The sequence below is a fragment of the Durio zibethinus genome, chromosome 24 (genome assembly GCF_047325235.1).
Source record: "Durio zibethinus cultivar Kanyao isolate XHJ-2024 chromosome 24, ASM4732523v1, whole genome shotgun sequence".
NCBI lineage: Eukaryota > Viridiplantae > Streptophyta > Magnoliopsida > Malvales > Malvaceae > Durio > Durio zibethinus.
In genome coordinates, this window is record NC_143185.1 from 11,017,052 (window position 1) to 11,038,088 (window position 21,037).

A 21,037-nucleotide genomic window follows, 5' to 3' on the forward strand; every position below is an offset into this window, starting at 1 on the left:
ATAAATATATAAAGATTATTTTAAAATTTTAATTATAATACGCAATTATATATTTAATATAATAATATAAAAATTATTTTAAATATTTAATTATGATACATATTTAATATGTAATTATTTTTTATATTAATAATATAACTATAATATAAATAATATTTTTGTAAAATTGTAGCTCATTATTTAATAATTTATTAGTTTATATTTTAGTATAATTGTAACTCATTATATAATTTATTTTAAATTACATTATTAAAAATTAATTAATATAATTATAACATAAATATAACATATATACATAGATCAATAATATATTTTATATTTTTATTCTAAATCACATCATAGTCACTCATTTATAATTATAAGAGATTATAAAGTTTATTCTAAATAATACATTGATATGTATATTTAACCTTTACGAATCTTCTTCTCTACTACTTCAGTCACTGCTACTTTGAGGTATGTTTTTCCTCTTCTTAAGGTTTTCCTCCTTACAAGTTTTTAAGGCCCAAAATCCCTTAGAGGAGAATCAAGCCAAACCGAAAGGAAAAATTTTTCTTCGTTTTTGGTTTTCTTTTGGTTTAACTTTGCTTTATCCTTTTTTCTATGGCTTATTGATAATGGATTTTGGTGGGAAATTAATGATGGTGGCAAGATCGATTCTCAGTAGTGGAAGGCTATTGCAACATTTGCTTGTGAGATTTGTTTTGTGGTTTGTAAGTGCATCTATCTTTTAGTTTTAGGCTTTGCCTTTTGTGTGTTATTGTGTGGCTAGGAAATTTCAAGTGATTAAAGTTGCAGGAAACTGGGAATTCAACATGGTTATTGAGTTTTGCTCAATTTTTGGTTCCCTATAATTATTGCAATTTGTTTCCAGGTTTCCTAGGTTGTGGTTGGAATTATGGTTGGGTTTGAGATTCTACCTACAACTAATTTTGGATATTGCTAGAAATTAGGCTAATGGTTGTGTTTATTGCTAGGTGTAGTAGTTCTTAGTCTTTCAGTGAATGTTGGATTGTTGTTGATATGGTTAAGGCTTTGCGGCTTGATAAGGATGGGAATCGCAAACAACGATGAAGATTGAAGAAAGGGTCAACCAATGGTGCCGCTTTTGCTTTGTGTTTTCTTTGTCCTTTTCCACCATGAATATCAATATGTTTCTAGGGAAAATTAGGAAAGTTTGAGCTCAATCAAGATTAGAAATTAAAAATTAAATATTATCACCTAATCTCAAACTTCTTTTGATAAAAATTATCAACTAGCCAAGCTTCAAGCTTTTCAATTTTTCCTTTTTTTTTATATTAACAATAATAATAAATACAAATACAAATAAGAATAAAGATGAAATAAAATAAAAATAAAAATAAAGACAAATACAAAGATAAATATGAATATAAAATAATGATAAATACAAATAAATATAAAGATAAAAATAAATAAATAAAAAAGAGATAAAATATAAAATTAGACCTTTTGGGCCTAAAACTAAATCAAACCTAATTGACTTAAATCTTGGATTAAATAGAGCGTCTATATAGGTGCAAATTAAAGATCGATAACTTATTTGGATGCAATAAAAATATAGAAGTTTATCTAAGTAAAATTATAAAATTCAATAGCTTTATTATTATTATTATTATTATTATTATGTTAGCCATTTTAATTTATTTGGTTAAGGAAAATTCTAATTGTTTTAGATTTAAGTTATTTCAAATTTTAATTATTTTGAGTTTAAGTCATTTGAAGTTTGAGCTTTTTAAGTTTGACGTTTAGGTTTTTCAAGATCAAGTCATTAGGTTCTGATTATTTTGGATCCAAATTGTTGAGCTTTAAATCAAATTAATTTTATTTTTGATCATATCTATTTGGATCATTCAAATTTAGATTGTTTCAAATTGGGTTGGATAGGTTTTCCAGGTTCATATCAACATTGGTATCTAATTCTAGATATCTTATGTATTTGTTTAACCTTTAACTTGTCTTAAGTCCATATCCCCTCTCTTTCTTTATTGTATATACAAATAAAGATAGTGTATGTATAATATTGCTTTAAATAGAAGTTTCACATTGATGGCACTATTCAGTTATTTCTTGAATAACTAAAAATACATATTTAATGTATTATCATGAAAATTAAATATTAATTAAGAATTTTGTAAAGAAAAAAAAATGATATATAAACAAGTTAATATTCACTATCAAGAAAAAACTTGTTTTAATGAAGATTTTAGTGAGAGTTGTAAATTGACTCTTGCTAAAAGCTTTTATGTAAGGTTAATAATAGCCTTTATTAGAATAAATTTTTAGTGAGCAATATGTTTTGACTTTTACTAAATATTATGTCTTTTACGTGAATCACATATAATCCTCATTGATTTAATATTTTATGTAAGGATCCAAAATTGATCCTTACAAATATATTTTCACTTATATAAAATTTTATCTTGGTTATAATGAAAGAGAAATATGAAAATTAATATGAGTCGATTTAATAAGAAAACATTTGACTATCATTGAATAAAATTTTATATGGATTTAATGTATTGTACATATTAAATTTTAAAAAATATATATAACTATAAATCAGTAAATATTTAGACAAATTATACTGCAAATCCATATTAGAGAAAAAAATTGCATAATAATACTTTAATTTAATGATAGCGTCATATGTCTCTAAATTACAAATTCTGCCCTATTGGGCATTGCATAATCTGTACTTATTTACGTCTAAATAGTCATCATTTTCCACCTCCACCTAAGGTTGGCAATGGGTTGGATTAGGATGGATTTTTGTTTGTCTCAAATTTGATTCGATTTTATATTTATAAAATTTAAATTTAATTCAACTCAAAAAATTTTTTTTTTCATATCTAAACTCGATCTAATCATATTCAAAATTAATAAAATATTATTTTTTAAGATATAAGATATTATTTTTTAAATATAAATATATAATTATATATAAATAAAAAATTAAAAAATTAAAAAATAATTTTTATATAATATTAAATCAAATCGAATTGGATTTATCTAAAATCTGAATTTAATTCGACTTAATCTAAAATTTGATTTAAAAAAAATTGATATTATAAGATCGAATCATATCAAAATCTGCAGAAACTAGGTTAGGTTGCCGACCCTACCTCCCCCTTTTTTCCCTAAATCTCTAAAATTTTCCTCTCCCTCTATCAATTTCTTAGTCGTTTGCCCTAATTTTCTCTCACTTTCACGAATCCAACCATAAACTATCGATTCTAGGGAAAAACGAGAGAAATAGAGAGAGAGAGAGAGAAAGAAATCCATCTGATATATCGAAAGGATCGTCGGCTAGAAGTACAAGCTCGGTCGTAAAATCGAAAGTGGATCATTTGGTGAAATCTTTCTTGGTACTTTATTCTTTTTAGCTATATTTCTCCTTTTATTATGCTAATCCATCTCTAATTTATCAATTTTAATCTACGCTTTCTTTTTTTTTTTCCATTCTGATTTTGCTTTGTTTCAGCTACTCATGTTGACATGGGTGAACTGTAGTGAGAAGGATCTTAAGTTTTCGCTTAAATTTATTAGCAAGTTTTTTTTTTTGTTTATTTCTTTCACTATCAATGTTGAAATTAGTCAAATATTTTGGTAGATTTATTAAGTCAATTATGTAGCTTGATTTTGTACTGGGAATTAATAGCTTCTAGGTTTCATCACGTTGATGAAAACTTTACTTTCTGAAAGAGTAAAACATATAAATCAGTAAACTACTAGACTTGGGTGCTTTCTACTTCATGAGTGAGTGTGTGTGTGTGTGTGTTGTGGGTTGGGGGGCGAAGTGAAAAAGAACAGCAAGTTGGTTTTGAAACCGCTATATTATCATTAAAATCAAATCTTCTAGTCATATTGCAAATAAAGTATTTGATTATTGAGATCTTACTTGTCTCATATTGATGGAAGCCTAACATTTCATTATCGATGCATTTTATACAATGATGTTGATTCAAAATGAATTAGGGTAGATTCAGTTTACCTGATTACTCCAGGTTCTTTTTGTACATAAGTTGGAGTCATAAGTCAATATAATATGAAATTTTCCTAAACAGTGCCAGTAGCAGCAAGAAAAGCAGTTGAAGATATACGACATTCATATGCATTCAACTAACACATGCTGAATATGGATCAAAAAGTAGCCTACCAGGAATTGATAAATTTTTTTTTTTGAAAGTTAGAAAAGACTTTATTAATGTAAATCAATTACAAAGGAATTAATAAAATTGAGTTCTATTATAATAAAATTGAGGCTCTCAATAATGGGAATAGTGGTGAACCTAGTGACATACTTGGGCAAAACTATGTGTCACGGGTCGAGACTTAAGCTTCGAATCCGTGTAGCTCTGGGACCCGAGCATTCACTCATTCGATATTTCAGATCAGTCTAACTACCACGGTTCACATTCTTGTGAGGTATTATCCGTTCTAGCCCCTTTGGCCTCACCGTTTTATCCTACAAAAAGTGCCTCACAAGGAAGAGTTTGTGTGAACCCTTTTATACCCTAGTGACCCTCCTTTTATATTCGATGTGGGATTCAGGACTCCTCCTTAGGTCCATGACATTTTCTTCCACCCAACCTCATGGCGCTTTCGTCACGGAGGCTGGCCACCTTGCCTATCTCTCTTGAGGCACTTGGCGTAGATCGAACGATTTAGGGCTGGGCTCTAATATCACTTGTCACGGGTCGAGACTTAAGCTCTGACTTGCGTGGCTCTGGGACCCAAGCATCCACTCATCCGGTGTCTCGGATCAGCCTACCTGTCACGGTTCACACCCTTGTGAGGTATTGTCCGCTTTGAACCCCTTGGCCTCACAGTTTTTTACAAAAGGCACCTCACAAGGAAGAGTTGGTGTGAACCATTTTATACTCTAATGACCCTCTTTTTATATTCGATGTAGAATTCAAGACTTCTCCTTAGGTCCGTGACATATGCACCTTCTAAGTGTTACTTCTGCCAATGTTGTAACAGACTTTATTGGTACCTTATTTCTGCTATGTTTACTAGGTAGCTTCTTTGCTGATTCGTATTTAGGCAAATACAGAACAATTGCAATATTCACCCCAATTCAAACCATTGTATGTTCAAAAATATTAGTTTGATATAGTTTTCTTTGTCATTATTTTATTTCTTCATGTACAAAATTATATATAAAAAAAAAACCTTGTATTTCTCTTAGAGGTTGATCAACTTGTAAATAATACTTCGGGCTTTTGCTGTATTTTCAAACAGTAAGAGTTTATAACAGGGCTTTTGTCAAGTGTTTTCTATTATAGAAATATATGTCTACTCAAACTGTCACCTAGCATGTTTATGCTGATGTATGTTCTATATTTTACAAGTGGACAGCCCCTTCTAGCATCTGGAGGTTCATCTGGTGGTATAAGTGTATGGAATCCTGAGAAGAAAAGGCTTCAATCAGTTATAAGAGAGGCTCATGAGAGTTCAATTATTTCACTTCACTTTTTTGCTAATGAGCCTGTGCTAATGAGTTCATCAGCTAACAACTCAATTAAGGTATAATTAATTTAGTATCATTCTTCTTTCCTTAAGCAGCCATTTGATGACATTTGGCATGTTTACAGTTTGAAGTGGTCAGAGTAAGGTGAAATACAATCTGGATGCAGTATATGCATTTAGTTGCTTTATATCAAAATAGATGATAATAGTATTCAAGGTTTGAAGCTATATGGTATCATAATTTTAATTCAATGCTTTAGAATTATGGCAAGAACTATGTTATGGTTTGTTTAAGATTTTACATTTACACTAAGCTATTTATGCATCTTGTTAAGTTTGATTCTTCCCTCCCTAATTAGAGAAGTGGCTGGGAATTTTAGATACCTCTGGATTGTTATCATTATCATAAATTCCTTCTTACTATCTGGTGGCTAGTTGATATTTTTAGGCAAAATTTTTCTAGTAGAAATGGGTTGCATGCTTGATATAATTTAGATTTTTTTCAGATCAATGTGGTGCTTATAAGTGTTTGTTTACATTGTGGTCTCTGCCTAGCATGTTCATTCATCATATAACAAAATGCATTTTTGAATTATTATCTTCTGCAAATGTGGATCTTTGACATAAGTGAAGGAGATCCTCATTTCCTACGGTTTCAAAGTGGACATAGTATTACTCCACTTTGCATCAGGTAATAGCACTCCCATTAATTTTAGGCATGCATAGCATTCTATATATTTATTTCCTCCTTAATTTCTTTAACAAGTAAAAGTGCATTAGAATGAATAAGGCCTGTACAATTCAAGAGGGATACCTTTGAAATTCTAATATATAGTTACTCTGGAATTCTATCTAGCCTGTGCTTCAATTATTTCCAAAGATTTTTTAATAAATCATTTTGTGTGGAAAAACTAAGAAATAAATTAGTGTGAAAACTGAATGTATGTTGGAAAACTACTTATTGAGAATTATACAAGAATCTTAGGTTTATATACAACTAACTAGGGGTTAAACTAGGAAACTAAATCTTCCTAAAAAATTAATCCTATAATTGAGGGATTGTCTATCCTAATTTTAGGGATACAAATACTTAATTCTAGAGATAAAAATATAAATATACAGATTACAATATTACAACCAGTTGTAAATAAGTGTTTTCCCACACTCCCCCTCAAGCTGGTGAATAGGTGTTTTCCATTCTCAGCTTGAAAATAATTTCTTGAAATGTTGCACTACTGAGACATTTAGTCAACACATCTGCAAGTTGACCCTTGGTTGATACATAAGGTGTACAAATCAACCCACTGTCTAGTTTTTCTTTTATGAAATGTCGGTCTACTTCAATGTGTTTTGTTCTATCATGTTGCACAGGATTATGTGTAATGCTTATTGCAGACTTGTTATCACAGTAGAGTCTCATTGGTCCATCTCACTTGATCTTCAAGTCTTCTAGGATAATCTTTAACCATAGTAGTTCACAAATTCCTTGAGCCATTGCTCTGAACTCTGCTTCAGCACTTGATCTTGCCACCACATTCTGTTTTTTACTCCTTCAAGTCACAAGATTACCACCTAAAAAAGTGCAGTAACCTGAGGTGGATCTTCTATCAGTTACTGAACCTGCATAATCCGCATCTGTATATACTTTTAGAACTAACCCTAAATTTCTTTTGAATAAGATACCTTTCCCAAGATTGACCTTCAAATAGTGCAATATACGATAGACAGCCTGTAGGTGCACTTCTTTAGTACTATGCATAAATTAACTTACCACACTCACAGCATATGCTATATCAAGTCTAGTATGTGAGAGATAAATGAGTCTTCCAACTAATCTTTGGTACATCTCTCTATTTACAGCAGCATCTTCATTAGCTTTTTCAATTTTATGATTAGGATCTATAGGGTTATTTACAGGTTTACATGCAAGCTTCCCAGTTTTCTTCATAAGATCCATCACATATTTCTGTTATGAGATGAAAATACCATGCTGTGAGTGAGCTACTTCAATTCCTAAGAAGTACTTCAATCTTCATAGCTCTTTTATCTCAAAATCTCTAGCCAAACACTATTTTAAAGATTCTCTCTCTTTTTCATCATCTTCAGTTACAATTATGTCATCAACATACACTAATAGAACTGTTACTCTCCCTGAATCAGAGTGCTTGATAAATAATGTGTGATTTCTTTGTCTCTGTTTATATCCTATTGTTAGCATCATTTTGGCAAATCTCCCGAACCAAGCTCTAGGAGACTGTTTAAGGCCATATAAAGCTTTTTTCAACCTGCATACTATGTTTGCTTCTAGATGACCTTCAAATCCCAGTGGAACCTTCATATATATTTCTTCTTCCAAATCACTATGTAAAAAAACATTCTTTACATCAAATTGTTGAAGCTGCCAATTGTAATTTGCAGCCAATGATAACAAAATCTTAACTGTATTCATCTTGGCAACTGGAGCAAAGGTTTCCCGGTAATCCATTCCATAGGTTTGAGTGTAGCCCTTAGCCACTAACCTAGCTTTATACCTTTCAACAGTACCATATGCCTTGTATTTTACAGTAAAAACCCGTTTACACCCCACTAGATTTTTTCTTTTAGGCAACTCTACCAGTTTTCATGTCTGATTTTTCTCTAAGGCCTTTTATTTCTATTTTCATGGCTTGCTTCCATTTCTCACTAGATAATACCTCGGATAATGTAGTTGGAACATAAATAGTGTTTAAGTTCACAAGAAAATTTTTATGGGATGGTGAGAATTTTTCAAATGACACAAAATTAGAGATTGGATATAGTGGATGCTTGGTACATTCTCCGGTTCCTTTCCTAATGGCAATAGACAGATCATAATCACTAGTTATAGCTTTAGGAGATTCATGCTCATTTTGAAAAAAAAACTCAAAAACTGTAGTTACCTTATTTCTAAAGTTAGGATCAGGTTCTTGGACTGGCACTAGTTTAAGATCTGAAACTTTTCTTCTTGAGTACACCTGTAATTCCTTCATAGAATCAAGAACAATATTATTCTTTGTCACATCTTTTGTATTTGGAATGGGTTCAGACTCAAATTTAGTGTTTGACTTGGGCTTAGCAAAAACAGGTTTCGACTCAAAAGAATTAATGGGTGTAAATATTGAAGAAGGGGACAAATCAAGCAAAAAGAAATCTTTATCCTTATCTTCCATGAATGAAATCTCCCCCTGAAGATAAGGTTGAGTAAAAATTGGTTTATTTTCTTCAAAAGTGACATCTGCAGACACATAAAATTTTTTGGTAGGAGGATGATAGCACTTATGTCTTTTTTGAGTTGAAGAATACCCCACAAAAATACACTTAATCGCTCTTGGATCTAACTTTCTCCTGTTATGACTGTGAACATGAACAAATGATGTACAACAAAATATCCTAGGTGTGAGATTGTTTGTGGTATTGAGATTGAGATAAAATTGTGAGAGTAGTTCTATAGGAGTTTTAAATCCCAAAACCCTTGAAGTTAACCTATTTATAATATGTGTGGCAGTGAGAATAGCTTTTTCCCAGTAAAATTTAGGTACATTTGCTTGAAAAAAAAATGCTCGGATTATGGCTAGTAAATGGCTGTTTTTTCTCTCTGCCACTCCATTCTGCTGTGGAGTATTAATACAAGATGACTCATGGATAATCCTCTCTTTTTGAAAATTGGTAGATAGACTCTAATTGAAGTAGTCTCTTGTATTATCAGACCTAAATCTCTTGATTCTCACTCCAAATTGATTTTGGATCATGTTTTGGAAACTTAAAAATATACTATTCACATCTAATTTGGATTTAAGTAAAAAAACCCAAGAGACCTTGATACAATCATTTATGAATGAAACAAACCATCTCACACCAGAAATATTAAGAATTGTAGAGGGACCCCAAATGTCAGTATGAATCAAGTAAAAGGGAGTAGAACTTCTTTTTTTACTAATTGAAAAAGACACACATCTATGCTTTGCAAGTTCGCAAACCTCACAATGAAAATCTTCGACATTTAATCCTTTGAACAAGAAAGGAAACATGTTTCTCAAGGTTCCAAAAGAAGGATGTCCAAGAAGAAAATGACAAAGCCAGATTTTGTCTTTGTTGAAAGATTTTTCAGAAAAAAATGACAAAGGTAAACTATTTTTGATACTACTTGTGTTATCTGATGTCTCAAGATAGTATAGTCCATCCTTCTCCTTAGCAAGTCCAATCATCTTCCTCAAATTCTAGTCCTGAAATTCACAATAAGAAGGATAAAAAGTTACTTTGCAATTCATATCTTTGGTAATTTTTTTTATAGATATCAAATTAATAGACAATCCAGGAACATGAACATTTTTTAGAACAAACGAGGGATTAACTTGAACATCTCCTAATCCTGCCACTGTGGTAAGTGAACCATCTGTAACAATAATTTTCTTATTACTAGGACATATGTTATATGTACTAAACTTTTATGAGGAATGTATCATATGGTTTGTGGCTCCTGAGTCAATGACCCAAGAACTCGTAATAGGCTTAACCGAGACATTTAATCCATGAGAACCGGAAGCTTTACCTGAACTAGAAATCTTACCCAAAGAACATACCACAGTAGGTTTTTCAAAGATTTTCAATAAGTTTCTCAGCTTTTCAATCTCTTCCCTATCGAACTCTCCTTGTTTCTGAGACATCTGTAGTACTCCAGTGATTTTTTTAGTTAACATTTCCTCAAATTGGGTGGTAGTGATATCTTTCTTTGAAAGGGTTTGACAATGAAGGCCTAAACAGGATTTGGCAATGAAGGCCTAAAAAAGTCAGCAATGAAGGCTAAAAATTTTGCTTCCCAAAAAGAGCTTAAAGCTTTGATACCATGTGAAAAAACTAAGAAATAAATTAGTGTGAAAACTGAATGTATGTTGGAAAACTGCTTATTGAGAATTATACAAGAATCTTAGGTTTATATACAACTAACTAGGGGTTAAACTAAGAAACTAAATTTTCCTAAAAAACTAATCCTATAATTGAGGGATTGTCTATCCTAATTTTAGGGATACAAATACTTAATTCTAGAGATACAATATAAATATAAAGATTACAATATTACAACCAGTTGTAAATAAGTATTTTCCCACATTTTGTACATGAAATACTAGTTTTAAATTTTACCCACATATGGCAGGTTTCTATGCCAGTGAAAGGCATATCCTCTCTCCTAGCCAAGATCGTGCTTTTTGCCTTTTCTCTTTCATATAGGTTTGGCATCTATATATGCATGAAATTTTTGATTGACCACTGCACAAGTTTATGTACATCCAAAAGAGTCTTCTTTCATAAAAAAGTTTTGAGTTTCTAAAAGTTGTTTGGGCTCAATTGAATTATGTATTTAAGCAGATGAAGAATTCCCTCTAATTTCTTCATAAAGTACCATATTCATTTAGTGAAGTGTTCAGTTACTCATACCATCTTTCTCTAACAGTAGCAGAGTTATAATCCATTTACAAGCGAAAGATAAAAGGAAATATTACCCTGTTCATTCGTTGATAAGTTATCACTGTCGTTTTAGATTTATGTACATTATTAGTGGGGCCTGAAGGGTTTTCTTTTGTCTCTTACACTGGTCATTAAGCATTTGATATTATTTCATTTTATCCACTTTTTCGTGAAAGATTTCTTTTCTCAATCCTTGTTTGCTTATGCTTTTGTTCCCCTTCTTTTTAAAAATTTTTAGAGGGGTTTGTAATTTAAAAATTGGGTCTAAAGACATGCTTAGTTAAACTGGCCGATATTTTTGTAAAAGGTCACCATCCATGTATTATTTTGTGGTTAGAACTTAGTACCTTCCTCATGTCCAAACCTTTACTTTGGCATTGTAGTTTTTTTATGTGAATCTGCTCTTCATTCCTATTGAAATTGTCTGAATTAAAACCTAGACTTGAATGTCATATAAACTTTTTGTCTGATGCGAAGCACTTTTTACCCATGCATGACCTCATAAAATCCTTTATTTATCTACTCAGCTATTCAAAAGGAGCTTAGATCCCTAGGTACACAATTCATTATTTTACACATTATCCATTATTTTGCTCTTACTCTCATTCTTCATCCATGAAATTCTGTATTAATGTGCTACTTCACAATTTACATAATTTTCTAATTTATTGGTAAACTGTCAAATTTATTTTGATCAAGATCAGCAGAGCAGAAAGCTATCCCAAGGTCACATATCTAAGCGAGCCAAGAAATTAAGAGAGCTATCAAATATGTTGCTTGCTTGTCTTGCTAATCTGTCTAAATTTTTTAGATAAAAAACTATAAAGTACTTAAAAAGAATTGATAATGTTTGAGAAATATTTATATATTGTTTGAAATTTGTTTACATGGATGTTTATTTTGTGTTATGCAATAATTTTTTGAACAAATATTATTTATTTGTATTTTGTTTGGAGAAAGAATTACAAATATAAAAAATATATTTGACTATTAACAAATTAAATAAAAATACATAAATAAGTATATTTGGTGAGGATCTTAAATTTTTTTACTAAATGACGTAAATTGCTGTAATGAATATCACAATTTTCAATAAAAATAATTTTAAATAACAATCAATGCAAATCTTCACTAAAAGGGAAAATTTTAAGTGAAAGTTAATAAAAGTTTTCATTAAATACAAAAACATATAATAAGAGTCAAAGCGAACTTTTGCTATTAATTTTACATTTAGTGATAATTAAAATTAATATTTATTAATTATTTACATTTAGTAGAAATCTTTTAATCCTTACTAAATAAAAGATATAGTGAGTACCTTATTTTATCTCTCATTATATATAATTAACAAGAAAACTTACAACAAAAGCTTGTAAAAATCACATCAACTATCGCTAAAAAATGAGTAAGGATCATATGGACTTTTAGTGAGAGTTATAAACCTCACTAAAAGACTCTATTCTTGTATTGTATAATTAATATAAAATATATTTTATAAAAATATAGAACAAATATAAAAACTAATTTTAAAAAATCTTTTAGGGTTGCAACCATACATAGAAGAAAAAGGTAATTAATGCTTTTGTTATGTTAAACGAATTGGTAGGCCTGCACTGTGCTGTAGGCTAGTTTTAACAATAGAAACACTATATCTTACAACTGACTTAGAGCTAGGAACAAATTGAGTTTTTTTCGAATCAACTGATTAAGTTGCACAAAGTCAAATTTAAACTTGACACAATCAAGAATGAAAAATCTTGCAAAATAAAACATTAACACTAAGAAAGATCTAAGTTGTTAGTTAAGTCTTCAAAAAAGATTTTCTTATTGTGATATCTATTTTTTTATATTATTCCATTAGCTTTGAATGATTTCAAACATATGAAAGTATCTAATAAACATGTATGAAATTTTATTAAATAATTTGAAAAGTAATTGTCATAGAAAAGTATATGCAACTTACTTAATAACAATGAAGCAACCTTAAAATGAGAAAGTAACATTGCATATGTTTAACTAATCATAAAAAAAAAAGGCAATTATTATGCTCAATTATCCCAAAGAAAACAAAAAGAATTATTGTCATGATAAAAGTGAAGTCAAGCCTTATAGAGAAAACATGTAGCATCTCTTAAATACTAGAGAACTTAAGTGTTTAAGAATATAGAAAGTTGAGATAGCTAGCATTTATATAGTTTTGCACAATCAAACTCAGCTACCACTTTCTCATTGTAGAATCAATCTTTTTTTTTTTCTTTTTTTCATCTCTCTCACCAAATTCATACTAAGGTATTGTTTGTTAAGCATCTTTGTGTTGAAAAAAAGCTTGATTATAATGATTGTTAGAAAAAAAAGTCAAAGCTATAAAATAATGGATCATTTTAGTTGTTCCCCATTGAAATATCTACCCTAAACTATATAGCAAACAAAGTCATCTCCAAATCTCTGTTGCCCATGAACATTGTTATTATTATTAATTTTAATTTGTTACCTCACTTTATATCATCATCGGCAATTGATGAAAGACAACTAAATAAAATCCCATAATTATTAGAAAGTTATTGAGAAAAAGAAAGCTATAACACACCTCATATTCTTCTTTCATGGGACTAAGCTAAACCAATTGGCATGAGTGTGTGCGTGTCTATATATATATAAATATATATATGAAGAGTATGTTAGGATGCCAATAAAAACAATCGATGAATTGAAATGAATTTCAAAGAAAAAAGTTATAAAGAAATGATGTTTACTTTGTAGTTGTTATATTCTTTCTTAACTTTTAACTAGATTATTTATAGGATTCATGCAGATTGATTGTTCCAACAAACATTTGTAGAAATTTTCTAGTTATTCCTAATTACATATTAATCAACTAATATTATAAAAATTTAATAAAAAAAAGAGAAACAATTATATACTCTGAGCTTTGGTAGGAAGCATTTGCAAGTACATTTTCTTCACTCGAGTAGTTGCCATGCTCTTTTACTGCCTTCTACCTTGTCGTGGCTTTAATGTTTTAAACCAAAAACAAATATACTTATCTTTCTCTCCCTCTTATATTATAAATATAAATAGTAATACATAAATTGAACATAAACATGTTTAATCTAGCAATTAACTATCTATATATCTATATATACATCTCCAAATCCAAATTATATGTACAACTTAATTAATTAAAAAATACTCAAAAACATATCGTACATATATATTGCAATAAAATATTCAAAAAGATGAGCAAATATTTGTTTTTATATAATAATGAGTTATATATTATATTGATTAAGAACATTAACAAATATATATAAACTCGTTTAAGAATCCCTCGTTTAGAAACCAAAAAAAAAAAAAAAAAGAGAATATGTCTGTATTTGATCAAAAACAAAAGAAATATATGTCGAAATAAAAAAAATGGAGCCATTAGTCTTTTTTGCAATGAGCCGCCACTAGAGTTAGTAGAGCTTTCAACATTTTCCTTCTCTAAAACCAATTAACAAACAGAACTCAGTCTACTCTCTAGATACCTACCCATTTATGATATAAATATATATATCCATTCTCTTTGTTGCTTTCTCTCTTTCTTTATATTCCATATAATATTTTCTTTTAGTTTTGAAAAGCAAACATAATCTTTTTAGAAAAAAGAAAGAAAAGCAGTGGATCTAGTAGTGCTTTCTACTCATAAGTAGGAAAAAAAATAGCATCATTCCAAATATTTTCCCAATCTCTAAGTGAATGCCAATGGATAAAATCTTTGGAAACAACATTTAGGATTTGTAGCTTTTAGGGTTGGCCTCTATTTTAAAATTTGAAAAATCATTAGTGAATACGTGTAAACAAGCATAGAGCACACTAAACTAAGCATATACTTGAAACTTTAAGCATCAAACTTATAAAGGAAAGCTAAAAGAAGGTTAAATAAAGAATGAAAAGACCATTTAACATCTACTGTCATAAAATCCTGAACATCATTGTCTCCATCCTATTTACACTCATAAACCAACAATTTTAGTTTCTAATACTAAGGACAATTTAAAAATAAACTCCACCTTACCCGTCTCCAAAGAGAGTGCCTAGATGCAACATGTGTGCACTCTAATAATTCAACATGATATAATTCAACATCTTCTTCCAAGATTGAAAGTCAAAACATGCAATTCCATTGATGTAGAGTGCAAAATAGATTATATAATAGTAATAACCTTATTTCATAATGGAACAATAGGAATTTAGCAATTGCTTAGACAAAAAACTTTTATTTTTAAATACCCAAAATTCTATCAGATTCAATGAATTCTAGAACTATTAACTAGAACTAAATTCTACATAGAAAAGTTCTAACAATAAAGAAACCCTCAAAAGATTTCTAAATACAGTTATAGTAGTCAAATTTTGGTTTAAAAACTTAATTTGCCAATTTCTTTATTGATATTAAGTTCAAAATGACTCAAATGCAGTTTTCAAACTTTGAGGATACAGGCACAGAATGTTTAAGGTATGCTATAAACTTGAAGATAAAAGTATTAGCCTAATGCTTCAAACAAATAAAAGAGGAATCATTATTACCTTAGCTAATGAAGCAAGGTAGTTGGTAGTGCAGCTTGCCTTGGAGACAACATCAAGGTCAGGTTTGCAATCCCTCTCATTGACACCAAAAACAAACATGGGGGCATCTTTATTGCGAGCAGAAATGATCATCTTCTTTGTACCACCCTAAAATTGGAAAAAGCATAATCAAGATAAGAATACCAAGCATAACATGAACATAAGAAAAAAAAAAGTTCCAAGCATACAACTTTCCTTGCGTCTTGATAAACAAAAGAATGTTAAATCCAATAAACTTTCTTCCTCTATGGCTATAAACTAAACATATGATTAAATTATTATCACAAACCTTTAAGTGAGTAGCAGCCTTGTCCTTGTTAGTGAAAACACCAATAGACTCTACGACGTACTCAGCTTTAGTCTCACCCCATGGGAATTCCTCAGAGTTTCTAATATTAATCAAAAGCTAATCAATAAAATAGTTTCTACAAGGTAAAACTCACTATGCTTTTCAAGTTAATTACAAATCTTTTTCAAAAGAAAACGAAAATAGTACCGGATGCCAAAAACAATGGTAACCTTTTCCCCAAAGAAAAGAGTCTTTGAGTCTTTTACCTTAACCCCATGATGCTTCCATTGATCATGAACACTGTCATACTTAAACATGTAGGTCTGTATAGATACAATTATCAAATCACATCCATAATCAAATCATTAAGTAACTAATCAAAATGATTATTCACTTTCACTCATTCTTTTCATTAGACATCTGTGGTAAGCTCAGTTGATCCAGTTTTGAAACAAATAAAAGAGGAATCATTATTACTTTAGCCAATTGAGCAAAGAAATTGGTAATGTAGCTTGCATTGGAGACAATGTCAAGGTCAGGCTTGTAATCCTTCTCACTGACACTAAAAACAAACATGGGTGCATCCTTGCTGAAAGCAGAAATGATCCTCTTTTTTGTACCACCTTAAAATACAAAAAAGCATAACTGAGATAAGGATACCAAGCATAACATGAAAATAATGAAAAAAATAAGTTTCAAAATACAACTTTCCTTATGTCTTGATAAACAAAAAAATGTTAATTATAATAAATTTTCTTCTTATATAGCCATAAAATAAACATATGATCAAATTATTATCACAAATCCTTAAGTAAGTAACAGCCTTATCCTTGTTAGTGAAAACATTGGTAGACTCTACAACGCACTCAACTCTAGTCTCACCCCGTGGAATTCCTCAGGGTTTCTAACATTAATTGAAAGCTAATCAATAAAATAGTTTTTATGTGGTAAAACTCACGATGCTTCTCAAGTCAATTACAAAATCTCTTTCAAAAGAAAACAAAAACAATGCCTAATGTTGAAAATGATGATAGCCTTTTCCTTAAAAAGAAGAATCTCCTTTTGCTTGACATATGGAAATTGGATAAGGCATGGCAACTTGGCAATGATAAGTTTTGAAAATATTACCTAAGCTCATTCTAAGTTTATAATAAAGTACTTTTTATTTTATTTGCTTTTATAGTATGTGTTTTTTAACTGTGCTATTCAATATATATAAAGGTTATTTATATTTATAAGGTATTTTTTTAAAAAAATAAAACACAGTTTGGAAATAAAAAAAAATTATAAATTTATAAAAAAATAAATTGTAATTACTAAAATTTGAATATCAAATTTATTAAATATTACATTTTAAAAATTATTATATGCATTAATCTATATAAGTTTCGGATTCTTATAATGCATTTTTTAAATTGTTAAAAAAATTAAATACAAATAGAACTTAAAATATTCATGATAGTATTATAAAAAGAATATTATTGATAATAAAAGATACAAAATTATCTTTTATTTTCTTTAATTATCAAGTTTTTTTCCTCATAGAACAATAAAATCACACACATATCTATGTGAACCATGCCGTAGTTTGTTTCTCCTATGAAAAGCAACTCAAAACTATGAACAAAAAGCTAAAGTAGAGAAAAAAATTTCAACCCAAGTAGTTAATTTGCAAAACAAACCTAATCTAGTCTATCAAAACTCAATAAGCTAAGTACTACTCCCTATATTGAAATAAAAATATAAACCAAAAAAAGGAAACTCATACAAATTCAACCAAAAAAAGCAATTCACATTACCATTTCACCAAGAAAGAATAATCATTAAAGGAGAAAAGAAATTGATTATTACTATTATTTTTTTAACAAAAGAATTAAAAGGGAATATTCATTAAACCATGAAAAGAAAAGGAAAAAAAATCTCAGATCATGCAATATTATGAGAGTCAACCTAGATTTTTTTTATGGCAAGAAACACAAACCCATACCAGATGAGAAGTGAAATTACCTTAGGCTTTTCTTTCAAACAATGTTGCACACAAATTGAGAAAATGATCTTTTTTTTTCTCCTTGAAATCACATTAAGCTTATGGTGCTTCAATTGATCGTAAACACTATCGTACTTAAACATGTAAGTCTGTACAAATACAATTATTAAATCACATCCATAATCAAATCATTAAGTAACAAATCAAAATGATTATTCATTTTCACTCATTCTTTTTAGATTAGGCACGTCTGTGATAAGCTCTATTAATCCAGTTTTCACAACTCAGAAATAAACCCAAACCTTGCACACAATTAAGTTAGAATTCAAAGTAAATACACCCAACAAAAACAACAGAATCAAGCAATAACACAATCAGAAGCAAATTCAAATTAGTGAAAATACAAAAAAAGAAACTTGGTGAGCTTCGATTCTTGGATTTTCCTTTAGAATTTCTAGGCATTTGGCTCTTTTGAAGGTTTTGATTCTTGGGTTTTCCTTTGGAATTTCTAGGTATTTGGGTCATTTAACTTGTAGAAAAAAGATAGTAGATCTTAGGTGGTTTTGGGTGATCTCGACGAATCAAAATAGGGGACAACAGTTAGGGGATCTGGATTCTATAACAATCAGCCAATTTATGGGTTTTTGTTCTTAGGTTGTTTAATGTTTTAGAGAGAAGGTACGAAAAAGGGGAAGAAAAAGATAACAGAAAGAAGGAAACAATGACAACTAGCAGTAGCCAACATTGGCACCGACAATGACAAGTTCGTTGGGTTTTGGGGTAAGTTAATCGGTTCTGAAAACATTGTGAGAATAAAATTAGATTTTAAAAAGAAAGGAAGATATTGTAAGAAGCAAATGAAGCGCCTTTGAATAAAAGTAGATGTAGCTTGGAAAAGCTTTCTTTAAGACCAAAATTACCCTTAAAATTATTTTTCCTTTGCTAAGTTGTCCCTTTAATAGAAGCTTTTAATATAAATAATAGATATTCTCAAAACTATTTTTTTGATATGATACTTTTTAAAATGTTTTCTTATATACTAAAGTATTTGTTTGATAAGCTACTATTATTTAACTCAAAGTCACTCAATTTTGGTGAGATTTAAATAAGACATCTTACATTCAAGTGTAGTACTAAAAATTTGCTTCTTAAAACAAATAAGCTAATTACTTTAGCAATTTCTTTTCATCAAATTGATCTACTTATTGTATTAAATGTTTTTATAAAGGTTAATATGTAATTAAAATATATTGGTTTGTATGTATATAAACATTTTCAATTATAAAAGAGTTTTCATGAAAGCATAAAAGTAAAAACTCGAAGTAAGAATGTCTTTTTTTAAAGAAGCCAAATACAATGGAAGCAATTAAGCATGAGAAAAATTTTTTAAAAAAATATTGTAAAGAAAAAGAAGTTTAGTGAAAAAAATAATAAATAATTTCAAAATGCACATATATAGAGACTTGGTATTGTTTGTTAAATTGAAAATTTTAATATAAAAAAATTAAGTGTAAAATTTTTTACTTTGAAATAAATTCATACTAAATTATCATTTGGTATATTGTCAAAAATTAAATATTGAATAGATATTTTCTTTATTTTTTTGTAAAAGTAAAATGTGATTTTATTAGGATTTGACATTAATTAAATTTCCTTTGAAAAATATTAATTAAAATTGGAAAAGAAATAACACATAATTAAATGGAAAATTATAACATTAGTGTTATTAAATTATAAAAATTTCCTTAAATAACATTGTTGAATATACTAAAAAGGTTTTATCTACATTATATTTTTCAAATTTTTTAATAAAAATATTCCACTAATTGGTTTTCTTAAATAAATATTCAAACACCTCAAAGAAATTAAAGTATTAAAAAGATTAATTAATTTTCAATTTTACAACATTAACCTAGGTAAAAATTTTGAAAAGAAACTAAAAAATTAGGTAAAGATTTATTTTAAAAAACTAATACGACCAAGAAACCATAATGGAAAAATTGAAAAGAATTGAAATAGCAAAAAATAACCATCCCAATTTAATTTTGACAATGTCAATGTATTTATAACTATTAAAACATCATAAATTGTATGCATCGATGTGTTTGCTTAAGTGATTGCACTTAAAGTTTAGCTTTTTCATGCTCATTTTTAGTGTAATTTAATTCATATTTTGGCTTGTTCCTTGGCATTTTTTGCAAAATTGCTCCTAAATATACATTATTCTCATGTGTAGGTACAAATTATGAAATTGAGGAATTTTGGACAATGTTGATACATTTTTGGAGGATTTTTGGTACAATTTGTGCAAGTAGCCTAAACTAGCTTAATAAGAAAAATTGACATTAAGAAAAAAAAAGAAAAAATATATGAAAGATGAATGAAGGATGCTTGGACGTGCATGGTGCATGAATTGAACACCAAAAGTGTAAAAAGTTAGCTGGGATTAAAGGCACCAAATAGCTTAGTTAAGTTGACAATTCAGAGAGTTTTCATTGGCTATAATTTGGACTTTTTGGAATTGGCAAAATGCATAAGGAAGGCTTGCAAGGCTTGCAATTAAGGAAGAACAAAAAAGGCTACAAATAGCCATACACCAAGTGTAGAAGCGAGGATGAAAGAAGTCTTTAGAAGCTCACCTTATTATAGATATTTTGGAGAGATATTTTAGGTCTTCATTCACCATTCACATGCCTATAAATAAGAATGGAGCTAGCCATTTTAGAAAGACTTTACCTTAGGATTTTATTTTTTTTGTTATTTAATTTTTGCACTTTTTTTACTGTATTTTACTTTCTCAACAACTAAATAGCCTTTGATTATCATGTTTGTCTATTGATTTTGATTGCACTTTGATGTTTCCTCAAGTATTTTTCAATATTTTTTACAATTTTGGCAATGAAACTTGTAAGTTTTATTGATTTCTAGCTAAAATCTACTAATTTTTCATTGATACTCAAATTTATTTTTGAATATGCTAGTTCTCGCCTAACTACAAATTTTTGATGATATCTCATTCAAATTTTACTTGTTTTGTTCAAAATTTTTTCATAGTTTCCTAATTCAATTAGCTACAACATATTAAAAATTGAGTTGCAAACTCACACCATAATGTTCTAGATCAAGCTCAAAAAATCTAGCTGGATGCAATGACAATGTAATTCCAGTTTTCTTCTAGC

At 29.0% G+C, this 21,037-nt stretch overlaps 1 long non-coding RNA gene across 1 annotated transcript; it reads left to right on the forward strand.

Moving 5' to 3' along the window:
* The first annotated feature begins 2,995 nt into the window (after positions 1-2,995).
* On the forward strand, positions 2,996-20,718 carry LOC149511917 (uncharacterized). The gene is made up of 3 exons (XR_016333358.1): positions 2,996-3,386; positions 5,376-5,550; positions 20,095-20,718. It is a non-coding gene; the product is annotated as an uncharacterized LOC149511917 (long non-coding RNA).
* The last annotated feature ends 319 nt before the right edge of the window (positions 20,719-21,037 follow it).